Source organism: Pongo abelii, chromosome X (assembly GCF_028885655.2).
Source record: "Pongo abelii isolate AG06213 chromosome X, NHGRI_mPonAbe1-v2.0_pri, whole genome shotgun sequence".
NCBI lineage: Eukaryota > Metazoa > Chordata > Mammalia > Primates > Hominidae > Pongo > Pongo abelii.
In genome coordinates, this window is record NC_072008.2 from 73,965,498 (window position 1) to 73,987,135 (window position 21,638).

Below are 21,638 nucleotides of genomic sequence, written 5' to 3' on the forward strand. Positions count from 1 at the left end.
CCAGTTGTGCTCCAGGGGCCTGAGGGCAAGATCTGGAGCCTGGGCCCAGGCCTCTCCTCTCTCTTGATTCTGTGCTTGGTCCTGGTGCTCAGCTGCGAGGCTCCCCAGCTCTTTCCCTATGGGAGATGAGGAGCCTGGTAGGTAGCTCTGAGGCCCATGGAAGAGGTTATGTGCTCCTGTTGGACTCAGAAGCCCTATCCTCTGACACTGCCACTACACTTGGTTCTGTCCCCAGCCTGAGCTGACCCTCTTTGTCCAGAGGGGACTTTGGGCAGCCATGACGCCCAAGGATCACAAGACTTGAGTGCCAAGTCTTGGGTGCGTGTCACTTCAGTTTTCCAGGGCTCAGTTACCTCATCCCTAGAATGGGAGTATGTGTGGGCAGTTCTGCTATGTGAGGAAAAATGGATCCCAGCCCTGAAAGCTGGCACCTGGTGGCTCAGAGGGAAAGGAGGCAACACTCCAGAGACCTCTGGAGTGGTGCCCCTGCCCCCACTCTTACATGCTTGCTTCTTCTCCCACAGGGCCCGGCCATGCTAAGCAGAAGGAAAGGGACTGGCAATGTGGGTTTGGGTCCCTGCTGCAGGAACTAGAGGCTGGGAGGAAAGTTTGGGCAGGCAAATCTGGGTGCATCCTTGGACATATTCCTTTAAGAGCGGTGCCACTCAACCTATGGCGGTAAGCTGTGATCCCAGACCAACAGGCATTACTGAGTATGAGGCAACACAGAGTATTGGATAAATGGTGTGTAATATAATATGATGGACTCTTAAAACTTCCCTCATCCTCAAGCTCTTTTTCAGTCTCCAACAAGCCCAGAGAGCCTGAAATTGCACCATTAGCACTTTACAGCGAGTTATTATTTGCCATTGACGCCACAGTGTGAATTAGTTGATTAGCTTGCAGGAGTACCAGGAGTGATGGGGGTGGGGCAGATCATTTCAGAGCCTGGAAGGATAGATCTGGGCCTGACTCAGGTGCAAGAGGGAAGAGTGCCAGGCCCCCAAGGAGCTGGCACAGGGGGACTGCACCTTCCAGAGCACTGGACTGAGAAACAGAAAACCCACATTCAAGTTCTGCCATTGTCACTGACCAAGTTGTATGCCCACAGTCAGGTCATGCCCCCATTCTGAGCCTCAGTGTCCTCATCTGTGCAGTAGGTAGAGCGCGCTCTGGATGGGGACAAGGAAGGTAGAGTGGTCTCTAAGTGCTATCTTAAGGAGAACATTCAAAGATTTTAATGTCCCAGCAAAGCTCTGAGCTGGGCCCAGCCCAGGGTCTCCCTATGGTCTTGAGAAAGTAGAGGAAACAAGGTCTTGGGGGTAGAAATTCTGGGCCATAGGAGTGGGGAGTAGGGGGTTCCTGCTTTGTGGGAGACCCAATTCCTGGTCTACACAGACTCAGAAAGGTAGATAAAGAGAGGAGGAAAGAAGAGGGAGTGAGAGGGCTAACTCCAGCCTATCCCCCTCACTGCATTCGCTTTTAAAATAAAACCCATTTATATATAAATGTTGGCCTGATGCCCAGTCTCTGTAGAAAAGCTTTTCTGTATTAAACGCTACAATGAATTAAATTAACCATAATGATTTCTTTGTGAATGGAAACCTCTCTCTCCTCTCTCTCTCTCTTTCTCTCTCTCTCCCTCCCTCTCTCTCTCCCCCTACCCTTTCCCCCCTCCTCTGTGACATGGTTTTGATCAGGTTTTCTCCTCCCTCTTCAACTCCAACACCCCCCACCCTGTCTCCCACCCTCCACCCTTCTACCCCACCACCACCCCTGCCAGCAGCACTGCCCTCCCACCAGTGACTAGTTCTGTGGGCCCTTCCCAGGTTAAACTGATGCCTTCTGGCTTCCAATGGGGAGCAGAAATCAGCCAGCTTAGGGGACTCGTGTGCACAAATGGAGCTGAGGACATGCCCTGGGAAAGCATGTGCCCACCGTGGCTTCCATGTGAGGTTTTCCAGCTGTACAACACTTCTCTCAGTCTCACTTCACCTGTAAACTGGAGTGAGTGGTATTGAGTTCAACAAATGAATGCGGGGAAAGTGTAAGGGGACTATTCCTGTGGGCATGGAATGTGGCTGTGCGCAGGAAAAGAGTAGATGGGAGTCCTTTGAGGGGCATGCCTGAGAACACACCTACCCACAGGGCCATCTCCAAATGTGGGTACCTGGACTCTTGTCCTTGCTCATACATTTAGCCATGTGTGTGTGCATGGCAGGAACATGAGGGCATATGCAGCTTGATCTTCTAGGAACCTCCCCCAGGGCTCTGTGGAGAGAAATCAGACATGGGCTCTGCCTTCGAAGCACTCACAGATGCTGTGCAAGGAGAAATGACCTGAAGAGAGGCTCCGATTTCCAGCTGGGAAGAACCAAGGAAGGCTTCCTGAGAGTGGTAGCTCTTAACCTGGGGGCCAGAAAGGGCGGGCCGAATAACAATAACCTTTCCCATAGACAGAGAGCTTTACACGTCCAAGGCCCTTTTACAGGCATTATGTCATTTCTCCCACACACCAAGCCTATAAAGTATGTGTTATTATCCCCATTTTAGAGATGAGAAGACAGGATTTCAAGCCTCCAATACAAGTTTATTCTACAGCCATAGCCTGGCCCCAGCCCATCACACATTTGATCTCTACCAGGCCAAGCCACCCAACACAGTGACTCCAGTCCTCAAGCTGTGACTCACACAGCTTTCCCCTCCTTTTGTACCATCACCTCACAAGTAAATCCTTTCCATACCTCAGTGTCTCCATCTGTACTATGAGAAGTGCCCCCAGAGCCCAACCCACAGCCTTCAAAATTACCAGGCCATTGTATGCCACTGAGTCTCTTCCCAAACTGCATCCTCTGCCTCCTTGTCCACCTTCCAAACACCTGTTTACCTTTCAAGTCTCCCAACACCCCTCAGCACAATGCAGTGGCTGCCTCTTTTGCCTTCCCTCCCTCCCTGCACTCTGAACAATATCCCAGCAGGACACCCAAATAAGACATTTGAATGCTTTGTGGACATGTCTGTGCCTCCCACCAGATGGTGAGCTCGGAGAGGGTGGGAGTGATCTCTGATGCATTTCTGTTTCTCTGGGGCCCAACGCAGAACAAATCACTGAGATGTTGTGGAAGGGGTGAGGTGTGGGGGGCTGGGGAGAGGGGCAGATGGTCTTTTCAATGCGGAGTCTGCCGAGGTATTTGTGGCCTTCATTCAATCAAAAACTGTTAGGATAAATGAACATTTATGATAGTTCTAGGATATATCAATTTTGAGATGGTGAGGGCAAAGCCAGGGGGCTGCCATCCATTGACTGCAAGCTGGAAACAGGAAAGACAAGTGTACTAAGGTTGGGGGTAGTGATGTGAGATGGATGACTCCCAGGGCTATGAAGCCTTCCTACTGAGGCTAAAAAGCCTCTGGAAAAATAGGTCCCAACAGCTACAGGGCACAACAGGCAGATGCTGCCGGCCCAAAACAACAAACCCATCACACAAAGGCAGATTTCTTTCTAGAAGGCTGGAATCCTCTAGAGGCTTTGTGGAAAGGGGAGACATGGGAGCCTGATAAAGGGGCAACATCTTGAGTCACACAGGCATGAAGGGCAGGGGCACGGAAGGGAAGTCTGCCCCTGCCCTTTCTGTTTCACTCAGCTACCCTAAAACTGGTGGGCACTGGCCCAGCCCCAGGGCTTGTAGGGTTGTACCTGGATCCTAAATGCATAGATAGCCATATCTGACAGAGGCCAGAGATGTTAATGAGGCCATTCCCCAGCCTCTATTCCTTTGGAGGTCCCTCAGTAGATGGTGGCCATGGGGGTCACATAGGAGGGAGACCAGGCTATGGGGCTGGCTCAGAAGAGCTTGGCAGGGTGCCAGCAGGCCTGCCCTGGCACAGAGATATGAACGCATGGCCGTTGCAACTGGTCTAATTGCTGTCTCATCAGCTCTCCTAGGGGCTCATTCCAGAGCCAAGCAAAGGGAGGTTTCTGCTGTGAGACTTGAGGGAGCCTGAAGAGAGGTGGAGGGGCCGGCACTTTGAAAGGCACTGACAAACCCCAGCATGCCCAGGGCAGAGACCCAAGTCTGGGGGGTATGGCGGGGAGAGGCAGGGAGCAAAATGGCCAGGAGGGAAGGGACTAACTTTCCCATCGGCTGCTCTTGGCTCCCCACTTGATCCTGTGTCTCTCCCTAGTTAATGTTCCATATCTCCTTTTCCAGGGTCCTCACTGGGCTGTCCCCACTTCCCCACCTGTCCTCCACACCTCAGACCACTGCTGACAGCTTCCCATCCCTACTTCAGCTCTCATCCAGGACCTCAAAAACCTAATTACAAGAATCAGCAGACACTTTTTCATCCTTAGCTCGTGGAACCTCTCAGTCACATTTGATATTTGTGACTACTTCCTGCTATGTGACAATTGCGACTCCCTAATCCTCTACTCTACTCCGACATGGCTTTCCTAGTTCTCCGGCTTCTTTGACCATTCTTTCTCAGTCTCTTTCCCAGGCCCCTCTTCTCCAGTATGCCACTTAAATGTCGGGTCACCTCCCCTACAGGTGCTCTCCCTGGCTCTCTCAGCCCCTCCTGCGGCTTCCACCACCTCCTCTCAGCAAGTGAATTCCATGTAATCTCAGCCTGGGCTACTCCCCCAAGCATCAGCTAGTACAGACATTTACCCAGTGGTCATCTTCAAAGACACTTCAAACCCACCTTGCCCCAAACAGAATTTATACTCCCAGACCACACCTCATTTCTCCAGACCCACACCACACTTCATTTCAGCTTTATTTCTCCAGGGGTAACCCCACTATCCACCGAAGTTCCTGGCTAGAAACCTTTGCTCCTCCCTCTCCCTTGCTCCTCACATCTAATTAGTTACTGTGACCTGCCAATTTTACCTCCTTAATAGCTCTGGAATCCATCCCAAGCATTCCATCCCTACAAACACGGCCGGAATCCAGGCCTTTATCATTTCTCTGCCACCAGAGTGCGTCCTCCTCGGACCAGCCTCCACACTACAGCCACTTAGACCTTTTCTGCAGACAAATCTGAGCATGTAATTCTCCAATTCAAATCTGCCAGCGACTCCCCACTGCCCCCAGAGGAGAGTCTAAGTTCCTGAGCCTGGCGCACAGGCCGTTCAGATCCGGCCCCTGCTCACCTATCCCACCTCCCAGCCCTGGAAGGGATTGTGCTTTCATGCTATGCTCCGTAGTCTCACCTTACTTTTCTGCTGGCAAGCTTCTACTCACACAGGCAGCTTGGTGGAGTGGTTGAGAGTGTGGGCTCAGGGCCCCGACTGCCTAACCAGGAAAGTCACTTATCCTCTCTGGGCCTCAGTTTCCCTATCTGTAAAATGGGGGTGAAGACTGTTTTTACCTCTTAAGGTTGTATTTCTCTTACAAGGGAATAAATTAGATCATGCATGTAAAGCACTTAGAACAGTGCCTGACACACATTAAGCACTGTATAGTGTTAACCACTATTTATTATTCCCCTTTAAGAACCAGTGCAGACAATACCGTATCTGTGAAGCCACACCCTCCTCTGAGACTACGTGCTCCTCTTCTGGCTCCTTCTGGGACTCTAGAGCCCTGGCTAACTTCTATCACAACACTTGAGACCATCTGCCTGCTGCTTGACCTTTCTCCCTTGCTACTTAATATCCAGGACTGAAGTCTACCCATATTTGCATCTCTAGCACCTAGCCCATGACTTTTCATATGGGCCTCAGACTAGCCTGAGTGATATCAGTCCTATAATATTATCATGTCCACTTTGCAGATGAAGAAACTGAGGCTCAGAGAGGTAAAGGCAATTTTCCAAGATCGCATAGCTAGAAATTAGCAAAACGTGGGTTTAAACCCAGATCTGCAGGATTCCGAACCCCATGATCTTTCTACTTTATCTAACTCCTTGGGGGAGGGGAGTCTTGAAATCTTGTCCTAGAAGGAAAGATTAAAGAACTAGTGGATGCTCTGCCTAGAGGAGAGACAACGCAGGAGCAAGGACAATCCCCTCCCTTCCCACTCATCTGTCTGAAGCCTACTGGTGCTGGTATGTGTGTTTCAATGTTGATGCCAACGCATGTGTTGGACACGTGTGCAATGAGGTCATGCCAGAATGCTAGAGATGGAAACCTTCATCTCAGAGCCCCTGCTCACCTTTATATAGTTCTCCAGAGTTTACAAAATGTTTTTGCATCTCATCTCGTCATTTGATCAGCCTCACGCACCTGGGATGTGGTAGTCATGTCCCAGACAGGGCAGTGAACTGCCGCAAGTCACCCAGAAGTGGCAGAGCTGGGACTCCAACATTTAGTCAATGCATAAAGTCTGCAGCAAGCCCCTTCCTTCCAGCAGGAAGCCTGAGGATTCTGAGACTGTGGCTGGGGAAGTTATTCCCCCAAAGAAAAGGGATGTGAATGCTGGGTGTGGCCCAACCTAGAGAGAGGACAGGCGAGAGAGAAGGTCTCTCAGACTCAGGGTTCCCATCTGCAAAAGGAATAACATCCCCACCCTCACATGGTAGGCGTAAGTCTCAAAAGAGATGATATACGTAAAATGAAACAAATGCCTGGTGTGTCCTAAGCACCCAACAGATACAACACTGCACCTTAACTTGGAAAGCTTGTTTGAAACAGTGGCAAAGGTGTTCAAGGAAAGTCTGCCTGTCAAGAATTAGGCAGAGCTGGGTTTTGAAATGCCATCTCTGCCCCTTACCAACTGTAGGGCCTTAAGAAAGTCACATAAACCCTCCAAGTTTTTGCTGCCTCATTTGTAGGATGGAGACAATGAAGTCTACCTGACAGAATCGTTGTGAACGGCCACATGCAAGTATGTGTGTAAAATGGCTGACACAGGAGCTGGGACTACTAGAGTCATTATTATTGTTCTCACAGATTAGATGGCAGAGCCAGTGATGAAGACTCTGGAGCCATACCACCTGGGTTCTAAGCCCAGCTTTATCTACTAGCTATGTGACCCTCAGCAAGTCACTTCACTTCTCTGTGCCTTGGTTTCTTCAGCACACATACGGTTGGGATTAAATAAGTGACTACATGTCAAATGCTTCTGGCACAGCGTACATGCTCTGAGTGTTGGTGAGCATTGTTATTATCAGACAAAGGCCCGAGAGGCATGAAATAGTGTCCCTCTTCGCCCAAGGCATCACATCCCCTTGTGAACAAAGACATTAGCTGAGGCCAGTTGGAACAGATTAATGGGGTTCCTTTCATTCAGCTTCCTAAAGGCATAAAATGACCCCTCCCGAGCTGGGGCCCTGCTTGTAAGGATAGCTGTGTGCAAGCCAGACTTCAGCCAAGATGCCCTAGGCTGTCCCCCAGATTCAGCCAGAACTGTCCAGAGTCCTTGCAAAGGGTTTTGTTGGGCTCGGAGAGCTCAGAAACCATTACCCGCTATCCCTCTCCCTTCTTGGGAGGCCAGAGGTGGCTGTTAGGGAATAGATCCACCGTTCACACACCTAACTCTGGCCCCCATGGCTGTGGGCGGTAGGGGCTTGGCTACATGGGCTCAGCAGCAGCAGAGGGCCGGGTAGGGCAGAGTTGGGGGCCAACACCTGGGGTCCAGGCCCAGACGGTGAAGGGCCGACAATGCTCCCCGAAGTTCCTGTTCTGGCTCCATTTACAATAGGCTTCCTGGAGTCACGGTGCATTTTCCCAGGCGCCTGCTCTCGGCTTTCATAGCTGCCTCCCACCACCCAGACCCAGCTAGGCCGGCCTTAGGGCACCCAGAAGGAAGCAGGAGCCCAAGTACTGGCTCACTTGGGTCAGTGCTTGGGCTGGCTCGCCGCGGCTTTCACATACAACTCCGCAGCCTCGAGGAGATGACCCCTCCCCTCCCCCCTCTCCAGGCCAGCCCGGCCCCGCCCCGCCCCGCCCCGCCCCCAGTGCCGCGTGGAGAGAAATCAGGAGAAGCGGAGGAATTGTTTGTAATTAGTGTGTTTTTAAAGGCTTTTCCGTGAGCCTTCAGCCGATTTCGGGGGAGGGCAGCTTGCCAGGGAGCATTGAAATGGAAATCCTGTGTTCTAGCCGGGACCCTCTTGGAAGGAGATTCTTCCCAGAGAAAAGACCAGAAGCCCCGCCCCGTCCCCCGGGTCCCCCGTGCGCGGCTGTGGTCATGGCGGGCTCAGCGATGTGTGGCGGCTTTGTGGAACGGCATTCCTGGCCAACGGGCCTCAGCTCTGCCTCGGGACCCCGCCATTCAGCCCCCGCATGAAAGTCCGCTGCCCGGGCCCGCAGTTCCCACTCTCCCCCAGCCCAAGGACGCACCAGATCACCTCTCCCCACCGCATCTCCCTTTCCCCCACTTTCCCCAAACGGGAGGCGCTGGCCATGGAACAGGGCACATCCAGGACTATCTCCTCCCAAGTTACCCAGAGGTCATGTGTACAAGCAGCAATTCTAAGAACAGTCCCTCAGGCGTGAGCGGCATTTTACAGTTTGCAATGCCTTTGCACATTCACCAGGCCAGTTACTCCTCGTAGCAACCCCGCTAGGAGCTTCTATTATTATCAGTTCTCAAATGGGGCTGGGGGAGGGGAATGCCTTGCCCAAGGCCCCTGGGCTAGCAACTCATAGAGCTGGGCCTAACCCAGGGGTCTGCAGGATGTGTCCTTCCACCCCCACCCCAGGCTGCCTCTCCCACACGCTGGCTGACACGCAGGCAGGACTGTTCTTCTGGTGCAATCCCTGGGCCTTGTGGTCTGGGATCATTTCCTGTGGCCTAAAGTACTTATTTGCAAGTTGTAAGGACTGCCCGGTTTCTGGAAGCCTCGCTGAATGCTTCCAGCTGGGAATTTAACCTTCTCAGACCCAGCTGTGGATCTTGAGAGCTCTCTTAGTTCCCAACCATTTTCCTGGAGCCCCCTGAGATAAATTAGTTGTGCCTGGGTGGGGACAATGGAGGAGTACTGGACTGGGATCCAGAAGACCTGGCCTGGGCCTGGCTCTGACACCCACTTGCTCTGTGACCTTGGGCAAGTCCCTTCACCTCTCTGATCGCAAATCAAGGCTTAGAAAGTGTGCTTCCCTGCATGAGTTTGCAAGCCCAGCCTCTTGTTTTCACTGGAGCATGAATGGAATTGACCTTCCCTTACGCAGCTCCTCCACAGCTCAAGGTCTTGTGAGAACCTTGGAATTGTTGCACATGACAGCTGATTAGGTAGGCCCCTGAAGATAGTGGAAACCACTCCCCCCATCCTCCAGCATCGGATAGATGGGCAAACTGAGGCACAGGAAAGGGGAGCCAGTTGCTCAAGGTCATCCAGGGAAGCTAATAGTAAAGTCAGGATTAAAATCCAGATCAACAGTGGTGATAACAAAGGTAGTGTGAGAGATTTTAGCTTCCTATAATTTTCCACCACTTCCCCAAGCCTTCCTTTTATTCACATTTTACACATTATTATTATATATTATTAATTATAATAGCATTAAAAATAAATGCATAGTTAAAATCCTGTGTAAAATGTTTATAAAGGTATCTTCAGAAAACTTTCCTCTTTTTATGTATCTGTAACACACATCCTCTGAGCGTATACAGTGTTTGCTCAGCACATGCAGCCTCAAGGGACAGCTAACCTCCCACCAGATCTCTGCTGCCCTCAAGGCCCTCCTATAGAGAAACGATGGTGGTGACTCAGTAGACATGGGCCCCTTGCACTCTTCCCAGAAGCCTCCTCTTTGTGTTTGGGAACACAGCACCCGTGGGTACCTTCTTTTGGCCCAGGACCCCACCCCTCCTTAACTAAGGGAGGCTTCTCAGAGCCCCACCCTCCTCCACTTCTGCCCTTACATTGGTTCTAGGAAGACAAAAGTACAAGGAGGAGAGTCCGAGATTTGCAAAGGAATAAAGAAAGTTTCATGGATGTTTCAGAGGTGACTCTGCCTGCCTTTCCCTCATGTCCTCCTCCTTCATAAAGGAAGCAATTTTTTTTTTTTGACAGAGTCTCACTCTGTCACCCAGGCTAGAGTGCAATGGCACGATCTCAGCTCACTGTGACCTTTACCTCCCAGGTTCAAGTGATTCTCCTACCTCATCCTCCCGAGTAGCTGGAGTTACAGGCGCCTGCCAGCACGCCCGGCTAATTTTTGTATTTTTAGTAGAGACGGTTTCACCATGTTGGCCAGGCTGGTCTCGAACTCTTGACCTCAGGTGATCTGCCCACCTCGGCCTCCCGAAGTGCTGTGATTACAGGCGTAAGCCACCGCGCCCGGCCCTAAAGGAAGCATTTCTGAGCCTTCCTTAGTCCACAGAACATCAAGGAACTACAGCATGCTACAGCTCCAATAAGCCCTTAGACATCTCCAATTCAACCCTCTCAGGTTACAGATGAAGAAACTGAGGCCCAGAGAGGGGGCAGGGACTGAGAAACCTGGCATAAGACTGAAGACCAGAAACCTCTTCTGCCTCCACAGCCAATATTTTCCCACCGTCCCCTGTACCCTGCTGCCTCCTGCATACACGTACAGGCTCACCCGTGTGTGTGCTAATGCAGGTTGACGGCTGCTGGGAGGGTCACACATGGAGCCACACACCAGCCCATTCACTCTGACACATACCCCAGCTGGCCGTCCCCAGATACGCACTCCACCAACCCCATTTGCCCACTCGCCAGCAACTACCCATCCCATCCCCTCCCCACCATCCCCTCACACAGGTGCACCCACACTGATTCACAGGCCCCTCCCCACTGGCTGCCCTGGGTCTCCCTTTGTTGATATGACTGCCCACAGCTGCGCAGAGAAGGTGCTGGGGCAGAGGAGGCAGGGAGGGGTGTAGGGGGGTGGTTGGGGGAGTTGTATGAATGTAGACTGGATCCAGAAGGCTCCGGCTGGGAGACGTGGGGCTCAGCCACACCTTGGATAGAGCAAAGCAAGGGGAAGACTCTCTAGTGTTTGGAGAGGGAACAGAAGGAGACAAGGGCTAAATAGCCCACGCAAGGTAAGCTCAGGAGTGGACGGGCTGGAGCCCCATTCTGACAAAGCTGGGATGAGGTCCTGGAAGAGTAGCCTGGCAGCCATCCAGAAAGTGTCAGTTCAGGGGCCATTGGACATTAGTCTATACTGGAGGTAGACGAGGGATGGAAGCGGAGGGCAGCCTCTCTAGAGCTTGGGGAAGAAATTGCTGAGCTGGAGAGAGGCCAGGCAGAGGTCCCCAAGCAAAGAGCTATGAGTTTGATAAGTCTCTTGGGCTTTATGAGATTGGACATTGCCTGACACCCTGTGGGTGGCAATCTATGATTATTAGATAAATGAATGAATGAGCTCTGTCACCGTTTGCCATTGTCATCACAATGGCCTGGGCCTGAGCCCACCACCCAGCCCTGGCTGACTTGGTGTGGCTGGCTGCATGGGGAAGGTTTCAAAGGACAGTGCCTTGAGAAAAGGAACTGAGCCCTTGGGCACCGCTAGTGGGATCGGGAGGCCTGGCACAATGGGGCACAGCAGGTGGGGCCCTGGGTCATCATCAGCCAGAGCTAGCAGGGCCCCTCCTAGTCTTTTTTTTTTTTTTTTTTTTGAGATGGAATCTCACTCTGTTGCCCAGGCTGGAGTGCAGTGGTGCAATCTCGGCTCACTGCAACCTCCGCCTCATGGGTTCAAGCCATTCTCCTGTCTCAGCCTCCCAAGTAGCTGGGACTAGAGATGCATGCCACCACACCCGGCTAATTTTTGTATTTTTAGTAGAGATGGGGTTTCACCATATTGGTCAGGCTGGTCTCGAACTCCTGACCTCAGGTGATCCACCTGCCTCAGCCTCCCAAACTGCTGAGGTTAAAGGTGTGAGCCACCATGCCCAGCCCCCTCCTAGTCATCTAATCTAACCTCTCCCCCACTCTCTTAGGTGAGGAACTTGAGACTCAGACTGGGAATGAATTTTCCAAGATCCTGCAGCCCACTGGTGACAGGGCTCAGCCTGGGGCATGCCTTGCTCGCCCAGTTCAGGCAGCTTACTGCTTCCCCTAGCTCCCGCCTCTGAGCTGCCTCAGTCACAGCACTCTCAGCCACTGAAGTTTGCAGACAGATGCTTGGGAGCCTTGACCCAGTGGCTTCTGGGCCTGGGAGAGATGTGAAGAAACCAGGAAGGATAGAGAACATATAAAGAAAGAGGAGAGATGAACTTCTTTTGGGGGAGCAGAGGAGGAACTACCGGGTCATAAGTAGAGTTGTGCATCTAGGAGACAGATGTCCATTCCAGCCCTTTTCTGCCACTCTGATGCCACTGAGGTTGAGCCAGTTGTTCCTTACTCTCAAAAAGTCCACAGGGCAAGGTTTGTGTTCCCCATACACCACACTGTGTGCGCCCGCATGCACACACACACTGATGCACATGCACAGAGCTCTAGGGGGGATCTGTCCCATTATGTGACAGAGGCAATGGTTATAAAGACGTTCTCTGTCCCTCCTGTCTCACAGTAGGGCCTAGCATTGCAGTTAGAAGAGAAGTACTGGGTGGCTTGGGGGACAAAGGCCCTTGGATTCCATACACCCCCGATGGATATTTTTCTTGTTAACACACAATGCTGCTTGCATAACTAGAACTGGCTAGACACTGTGAGAAATGTTTAGTACTTGGGAAAAAGCAGGAGGAGGAATAAACAGCCACAAAGCCATAGGGTCCCAGGGGCTGCCTTCCCAAAGATGGCCTGCTACCCCCACTCTCCCACATTCCCATGAATGGGGTTCTGGAAAGGAGGCTGCAAGGAGGGAGCAAGCGCTCCTCTCAGCCACACCGAATGGCCCACTGGGTATGCAGGGCTTGTCTCTTTGCACAGAACCCAAGGTTCTCCATGGCCTCTCATCTTTTTGCCCAGCTGACCTAGCAGGACCCTCTGGTCCTGGATTCTGGTCAGATCCAATCTCTAGGCTGGGTCCAGGCTGGGTGAGCAGCAGTTGGACAACTGTCAGGGCCCAAGCCGAAGGGATGTGTCTCCACACGCCTAATCAGGTCTATGTAGAAAAACCAGTTGTTTCTATTCAACCCAAGCTTCAGTCTTGGCCCTAATTCCAGCGATAAAGCGATCCCTGAGATGGTAAGCAGTGGCTTAAGGATGTGGGAGAGATGAGGGGGAGATGATCAAAGAAAACTGATTTTATCAGATGACTTGGGAAAACTTCTTTGGCGAAAATGTGGTCAACTCCTTTGTCCCCTCAGCTGGCCCCCTTAGCATTGTCAAATGTGTAGGCCTTATCTTTAAATACAGGGCTAGGATGAAAGGACAAGGGAAAATGGGCCCAGATGCCTCAACCCAAGTCTGAAAGGAGATGCATATGGGTACGTGTACAAGGCCGATGAGCAAAGATGGCATGATGCCCGTCCTCAGCCACCAGGGCCAACCCATATGAAAACCACCTTCTTGATGCTTCCCTGGAGCGAACAGGCCCAAGGGTAAATAGTCCTCAGAAACTGACATTCTCTCACTGTAGGCTTAGGGCTGGGGAGGGTGAGAAACATTGTATCCCCTGGCCCCTGCTCCTCAGTTCTTTTGCAGACAGAACTTCCTGTTGCCATACCCTTAATCCTTTTCTGGAGGCAAGACTTCCCAGAACTTCATTTTCTTCATGCCCACCTCTGCCTTTCCCATTACCTTTTGGGAGGTGGACTCCTTGAAGAGACGCCATGCTAGGCCCCAAGCATCCCATTCCAATTCTTGTTCTGCCTGCCCCCTGGAAAATGGGTAAGGGGGATCTGGTGACTGGCACCCCGGGTCCTTAAATGAGAAGCATGTTTGTTTATAGCCAGAAGAAATTCATCCCTACTCCCACCCCCTCCCACGTCTGTGTATATGTCTCAGAAGTTCCTGCCACGGCCTCTGCACCAAGCTGGCTGGGGAGGTGGGGTCCCCTCCTCCCACTTCTCCCAACCTTCCCACCCCTGGATCCCCGAGAGGCGGGGCTGAGGCAGCTGCCACATTCGGCGTGGCAGAGCCGCTAGCTCAGTACAAATCAGAAACACATTGGAGGCATGCAGGCCGGGCGGGGAGCAGACAGGCCGGGGCTGGGGCCCATTAAAGCCGGAGCCCGGCCGCGCTGTTTACCGTCTCAGCACAAGGTTTCAGGTTTGCCTCTTGATTGTTTGTTTCTTTCAGAGATGAGAAAGGCCAAGAAGGCAGCTGACAAGGACCATGGGGGGCATGGCGGGGAGGGGGTAAGGAGGCCCTGGCTCTCACAGGTTCTCCCCACCCTGCAACTCACCAAGTGTAGGAGAAGCAAGCTGCCTCGTTTCCCTACCCCCACCCCCAAATTTCAACCAGATGTGCAGTCAGATTCTTCTTCTCTTGGTTGGGGGAAACAAAAGAAATTAAAAATGGGACCCTAGAGACACCACTTTCAAAAGAACCCTAATATAAAGAAGGGATGAAAGGGAGACACAGGAAGGACTTCCGGAGGTGCAGGTGAAATGGGAGAGGTGAGGGGGGTAGCTCACCCATTCCCCGAAAGACAAGTTCCTAAAGATTCCTATCTGGGGTTGGGTGGTTGCAGGGAGGGTGGTGCTGCCTGGAAGGATGATTGCTCTGGGAGGTCCCACTGAGTCTCAGATGTAAAGGATTCAAAGATGTCTGCAGACATGAATAGAGTCTATATATCTTGATTCAGTGAGTCCTAACTTAATCAGGGCTGGCAGTAGAGATCCTGGAGCCCAGCCCTTCGCCGAGAGACAGAGACTCCGAGGCCCAGGGAGGGGAAGGCATTGCTCAGGATAGCACAGCAGATCAGGTTCTGGACAAAGCCTGCATCAGAGGCCTGCTGGCTTCCGGTCCAGTGCTCTTTTCATTTTGTGCTGCTCCCCTTGCTCAAGTGTTGTGATTTTGTAGGAAAGCAGATTCCAGGCTTCTCTCACCCCGTCTCACCCCAGCTCTAACCTAGGGTCTGGGCGTTCTCTTTCAGGGGATCTCTGCAAAGTCTGAAAGTTCTCTCTGGATTTGCTCTGCAACCGCAGCTGCCTGTGAGGGAGTTTCTACTAGTGCCTGCCTCTTCACCCAGACCAGTCTCAAATACCCACAGTTGATTGTGAACAGCATTGCCAAATGGTGAGCACCTGAGTTTAGGTGACTGGGCCTGTGACCTTGTTTCTGGAAGCAGAGCTTCCAGCCTGCCACTGGCTAGTCCAACCCAGGCTACCAAGAGTTTCATGCCCAGCACTGTTCAGTCCCTACTCGGCTCCTCCCTCATCTCAGATCTGTCTGCCTCCTTGCCAACTCTGTTGTAAACCTGGTCTCCTTCCATGCCCACCAGAGGCCAGGCTGAGGGAGTAGAGACCCTCTGGTCTAGTCTGTAGCAGACCCCAAGGCTGTCTCTGGATGCTCTCTGGACTCCTGGAGGGACCTGGAAAGAGATAGTCCCCACAACATATACATACTTGCACACATACACTGTTTCCAGAAGCATCTGGTGACGGCTGTCCTTCCACTTGTGCCTAGGGGGCTGGCCAAGCCTCACCCTACTGTTAAGACTACCAGCTTTGCAGTAACCCATGGCCCATTGTCTACACAAAGCCCTTGCCCCAAGGGGCTTTGAAAACACCTGTGTTGGTGTCCATGCCAAGAGTGCTAAGGATCAATGCTAAAGAACAGGTTTGGGGAGATGGTGACCAAGGAGATTAGATTCTATTTCAGTGACCCCTCCTCTCTCTCTTTCTCTCTCTCACACACACACACACACACGCACGCACGCACATGCACAAACATCCTCCTCGTTCCTCTCTCTCTCTTTCCCCCCTCACTCCCCATTTCTCTTTTTTCTTGCAATAAATTCTAAACAGATGGGCAAGTCTCCTACCCCCACTTCTGAAGCTGAGAGGGAATATCAGCCATGGGGGAACCAGAAATCACTCCCTTCCTCGGACTGGATCATCCCAGCCTCTCTGGGCCTCCCTTTCCAGTGTCTCATGCCTCACTGGATTAGGCCAGATATTACAAAGTATTTCCTTAGTCCTTTTTGTTCTGTGTCTACTATTGACACTTGTGCTTTCGTCGCTGCAGGGCTTAAACATAGTGGGGGGTGAGAAGGAGGGAGGGGGGAGGACACACTTTCTAGGATTCAGCTATCTGAAGGGCCAGACCCAGGCTGCAACCCTATTATCACGGGGGAAGAAAAGCTAAACTCCTGGGCATGACTGAGAATATCAATGGAGTGTCGTGTCTGCCTATACAAGCTCTCTAAGCCTAGAGACAAGCACAAACAGAAACAGCAGCATTTGGAGCAGTCAAGTGCTGCTTCTTGCTTTGCAGCAAGAGCTGGGTCTTCTTATTTGAGCTATAGACAGAGGGATTTCTATGTCTCCATGTGATTTTCCCTCTCAGCGCCAAGGCCCAGAATCCCTATGCATAGGCAGGGCTGGGACAAAGCCTCTCACATCTCAAAGATGTTCCCAGAATGAGCAGCGGAGACAAAGTTGGGCTGAGCTACCTGGTTTCTTTGGCCTGCGGCTCCTTATGGCTACAGCTGTGGCCACAGAGCCAGCACCCTGGCCCCTGGGGTTGACCTTTAAACTCAGCTGAAGCTTCACCTGGACTCTTAGACCCCTGGCTTGGGTGTCATCATCACCTGCAACTGGTTTCACAGCAATTTGTGCCTCTGCCTTGCACCCCAGATCCAGCAGCTAACCCCCAAGCTTATCTGTCTGGGCCCATCATAGGACTATGGAAGGATGCCATAAGAGGGGTACAATCGCTACTTGCTTCTCTGACAAGTAATAATAGCAATGATAACTAACACCTTTTGAATGCTTGCTATGAGCCAGGCACTGTTCCAAGAGCTTTATACGTATGCTATGACATAGAAACTCAGCGTTACTCTCATTTGACGCGAGAGACCTGAGGCACAGAGAGGTTAAGTAACATGTCTAAGGTCACACAGCTAGCATGTATAAGAAGTGGGATTCAGCCGAGTATAAAGATCATGCCCTCAAGCACACAATCACTGCCTTCCAGGGCTGCTGCCCTGTCTTCTCAGTCTGCCAGGATGGCAGTCAGGCCTCCAAACCCCATGCCCTGTGGCTATTCTTCAATTGGCTGCCTATCAGAGTCTTACCAGATGCCAACCACCTGCCTGATACCGCCCCAACCCTCCGACCCTAGGCTCGCTGGCCCTCCTGCCTGCCAGGCTGGACCTTGTCTTCTTGCCATCTGATGGGACCTTCCCCCATTACCTGCCCTGCTCTATCTAGGGCATTTCTTCAGAACTGACAGCATTGTTACCTCTGCTGGAGATTTAGCATGGTGCTGTCCAATCGAAATATAATGCAAACCACATATGGAATTTTCTAGTAGCTCAGTTCAAAAAGTTTTTTTAAAAAACAGGTGAAATTAATTTTAGTAATATATTTTATTTCACTCAATATATCCAGACTATTATTTCAACGTGTAATCAATATAAAAATTATTAATGAGATGTTTTACTTGTGATCTTTCACAGTAAATCTTCAAAGTCCAGGGTGTATTTCTGCTTCCAACACATGTCAATTCCAACTAGGCACAGGTCAAGTGCTGACTAGCCACAGGTGACGAGTGGCTACTGTATTGAACAGCACAGATCTAGAAACAGAGTGTGGACCTGGAGGGACCCAGAGTACAGAAGATAACGAAAATAATGCAGAGGCAGGGTCGGTACACTGTGCAAGGGAAGCAGGAAGTGGGAGGGATATTGACTTGGGAGCTAAGAGTCCTGGGTTCTACTCTTGGTGCTGATGCTACATGACCAGGGAGCTTGAATAAATACTTCACCTTCTCTAGATATTACAACTATATTACAGTGAGAAGATTGGCCTGAAGACTCTTCCAGCTTGAACATTCAACCACCACCGCCTCCTATCCCCCCACACACCGAGGATATCTAGCTATTAGTAAAAATAGAAAGTCCAGTAAGTGATGCAGTTCTCAGGAAGCAAGATGAGCACTGGTAGAGCCCCATTTCTCCAGACCATAAAACTGTGGCCTCTTCTGGAAGTATCCCTGGTTTTGTGGGACTTGGCCCTTCACTCCTCACAACCAAAGGACACTGAAACTCGGCCTTGGGCTGTCACAGATAGACACTTAAATCGATGCAGAGTCAGGTCACCTTTCCAACAACAGGAGCAGCTTAAGCACAAGTCAGCCCAGGGGTATATCAGGCAGTCGGTTCTCACCTTTTTGAGAACCCTCCTGGCTCAGTGTTTCTCAGTCTTCATTCATGGGCATCCACCTCCACGTTCTATGTACCCCATGTCAACCAAAAAGGTTTTGATACAAGCTTGACTTTCTGGAGGTCAGATCACGGGGAAGAAAATAGGTATCTTGAATCTGCTTCTACAAACTACACATGCCCTTGGGAATTCTGTAATCTACCACCACCACATCCCTACCTCCTGACCAAGCTCACAGTCATTGGCCTAAATGGAAACACTTTTTCCATTAGAGAAGTGTTCTTAGTAGAGTTCTAATCCTGAGATTTCAGAAGACAAGGGAATTTTCCAGTGATTTGGGCTAGTTATAATCCACTTGGAGCCATGTTGGCCTATTAGAATTATTATTCTAAAGGAAATATAGCCTGCTTAAAGTTATTACTGGAGTAGCCTTATCACCAAGGTCAAATGTTGTAGAATTAAAATAAGTGTTCTACTTCCAGTTCATAAAAAGAAATAATTTTTCTTTTTGTTTTATTATTATTATTTTGAGACGGAGTCTCACTCTGTCAGCCAGGCTGGAGTGCAGTGGCATGACCACAGCATACTGCAACCTGGACCTCCTGGGCTCAAGAGGTCCTCCTGCCTCAGCCTTCTGAGTAGCTGGGACTACAGGTGTGTGCCACCACACCTGGCTAATTTTTTTAAAAATTTTTTGTAAATACAGGGTCTCGCCATGTTTCCCAGGCTGGGCTCAAACTCCTGGCCTCAAGCAATCCTCCTTCCTCGACCTCTCAAAGTGCTGGGATTACAGGTGTGAGTCACCACACCCTGCTAGAAGTCATTTTTCTCTGGTGACTTAAGACTTTGTTTATGAAGGTGGGATGGGCCAGTGTATGTATTGATAGGGGAAAATCTTTGCAAATGTGGACCAGGACACAGAAAAAAAAATGGACATTTTACTTGGACATTGCCCCTGAGACAATTATTTCAAGACTTGGTTACAGCTTTTGGCTATGGGACCTTGGGCAAGTTTCTTCCCTTCTCTGAGACTTGGCGCCCCCATCTGTAAGGTGGGATCAACAAAGCCAGCCCGCCTGAGTCCCAGAGTTGTTTTGAGGGAGGGGCCTATGAGATAACTAACATGCAAACAGAATTTGTAGACTTCAAAGTGTTGAGCGTGTTGAGCACATGTGAAGGATTATCTCCCCACCCAGAGGAAAACAGGGGTACAAACACGGAGACTATCGTGTCTTTCGGCTATCTTCTGCACATTCAGTGTCAGTGGAGAGGCTCAGAAAATGTTTTGTCTACTATGGTTCAAGGGTAGATTGGGCACTGGGAAGCAACCAGTGCCCAGGAGGGGTGAAAGGAATCCCTGAGTCAGAGGTGAGAACGGAAGAGGCAAAGGATGTAAAGATCTTGAGTAGGATCTTGAGCAAAGTTAATAATTTTTAAAGCTTGTAGTTTATAGCATTCTACTTTTTGAGGAAACACTTGTGCAAATATTAATCTTCATAACAACTCTGAGAAGTGAGAACTATAATTATCTCAATTTTACTGCTGAGGCCCAGAGAGTGAAAGTCATTTATCCAAAGACACACAAGGCTAGTAAATGACAAAGCCAGGATTTGAATCCTAGGCTATGTGATGACAAAGTTATCCTCTGTTCACACCATGCTGCCCCTGACCCCAAGAGGACTATGGACAAGCACACAATAATACTAACAGACTCATGGCACTGTCCAGGCACTGTTCTATGTCCCTTATGCATATTATCTCATTTAATGCTCATTACACCCCTATCAGGTAGGTATCATGATTATCCTCCTCACTACATAGGGAACACTGAGGCACAGAGACATTAAGTCACTTATCTAAGGCTACCCAGCTGCCAAGTGGCAGAGCTGAGATATGAAGCTGGCCATCTGGCTCCGGTGTCCTTAACCACTTCCCCATACAGCATTTTAGGCCAAGCTGTCTTGCCCAGGCTGTGGCCTGAAGGAGGCACCACCTATGAGCCTCTCGGTTAGTGGCAGCAGGGAAACAACCCAGGCCCTCCTCTGCAGGCTGGATCCAGCATGCCCTCCCCAGGAGTAGTGAGCCACCATGCCCACCTTTTTTTTTTTTTTTTTTTTTCTCGAGACAGAGTCTCACTCTGTCACCCAGGCTGGAGTGCAGTGGCAAGATCTCGTCTCACTGCAACCTCTGCCTCCCGGGTTCAATCGATTCTCCTGCCTCAGCCTCCCAAGTAGCTGGGACTGCAGGCACCCGCCACCATGCCTGGCTAATTTTTTGTATTTTTTTAGTAGAGACAGGCTTCACCATGTTGGCCAGGCTGGTCTCAAACTCCTGACCTCAGGTGATCTACCCACCTCAGCCTCCCACAGAGCTGGGATTACAGGCATGAGCCACCATGCCCAGCCATGCCCACCTTTTAAGAGAGCTCAGTCAAGCAGAAGCAAGCTCAGCCTGACAGAGAGGCAAGATGGTGTAGTGGAAAGAATGTGGCCTCTAGCATCAGACAAACCTGAGTTGAAATTTTGGCTTTGGAAATTACTCTGTGGCCTTGGGCAACTCACTGGACTTCTGTGGATGTCAGTGTCCCACATCACTAAGGGCTGTTGTGAGAAGTAAATGAAATGGCCATATAGAAAAGTGAATTATATACTCTAAAGTGCTCTTGAAGGTTAGTTATAATTGTTAGTTGTTCTATAGGGCTAAGTTCCTTGGCCCAGGCTGGGCCACAGCGGCGACACGGAGAAGGGGGCTTTAGAAATGCTAATACCATGCATGAGTGACAGTGCAAGGACAATGGAGGAGGGCGCTGTGAATGGGGCCGCCGAGGCCTGGGAGCCGGGCTCCCCACGTGGGAGCCGGGTGGGGGAGGGGCGGGAGGGGAGAAGCGGGTCCCAGCCTAAGGACTCCGAGCCTGGGCTAATTGGAAGGGGCTGCAGCTCCGGGGGCAGGAAGGGGGAGGGGATTACCTGCTGGTCGGCCGCGGAGGGGCGGGGCTCCGAGGAGGTGGCGGGCCCTGCCGGCACGGGGAGGGGGCGCCGGAAGATCCTTGGACCCGCTGACCTGGAGAGCCGGAGAAAAACGGTGGGGAAGCCGGGGAAAAAAGGCCCAGGGCCTAGGCCTCCTGGGGTGAAAACTGAGCAAGGGGTTTGGGATGGGCAACTTTAGGTCCAAACCTCTTCTGGAGGTAGGAAAGACGTGACAGCTAGTTTCCAAACTCAGTTCGGGTCTTGACCACCTTGGGTTGACTTGGGAATCAGCCTCCCCAGAGAGAGAGCCAGCGAGAGGTGTGCGGGTGGGTGTGATGGGCTGGAGGGTAGGGGGAGGCAGAAGCTGGGTTCTTACCTTCTTTTCTTCTCCCCCCCGCTCCTCACCCCATCTCTTCCCTCTCTTCGTCTTCCCTCACCCCCCTCCTTTTGCCCTTCCCTCCCCTCCCCCTCCACCATGAAGGCTGTTTTTGTTCCTCCTCCTGGCCTAGCCCCTGAGGTGTGCAAACAGGAAGGACCT

The 21,638-nt window shown here is 51.2% G+C and overlaps 1 protein-coding gene across 2 annotated transcripts in view; it reads right to left on the minus strand.

Annotated features, from left to right (window-relative positions):
• LOC129052946 (uncharacterized) overlaps nt 1-21,638 on the minus strand; it is an 89,379-nt gene that overhangs the window by 57,740 nt on the left and 10,001 nt on the right. For both annotated transcript variants that reach the window (XM_054544686.2, XM_063721076.1), the window contains exon 2: nt 21,101-21,194. The gene's annotated coding sequence lies outside the window, so the exon portion shown is untranslated. The remainder of the gene's footprint in view (nt 1-21,100; nt 21,195-21,638) is intronic.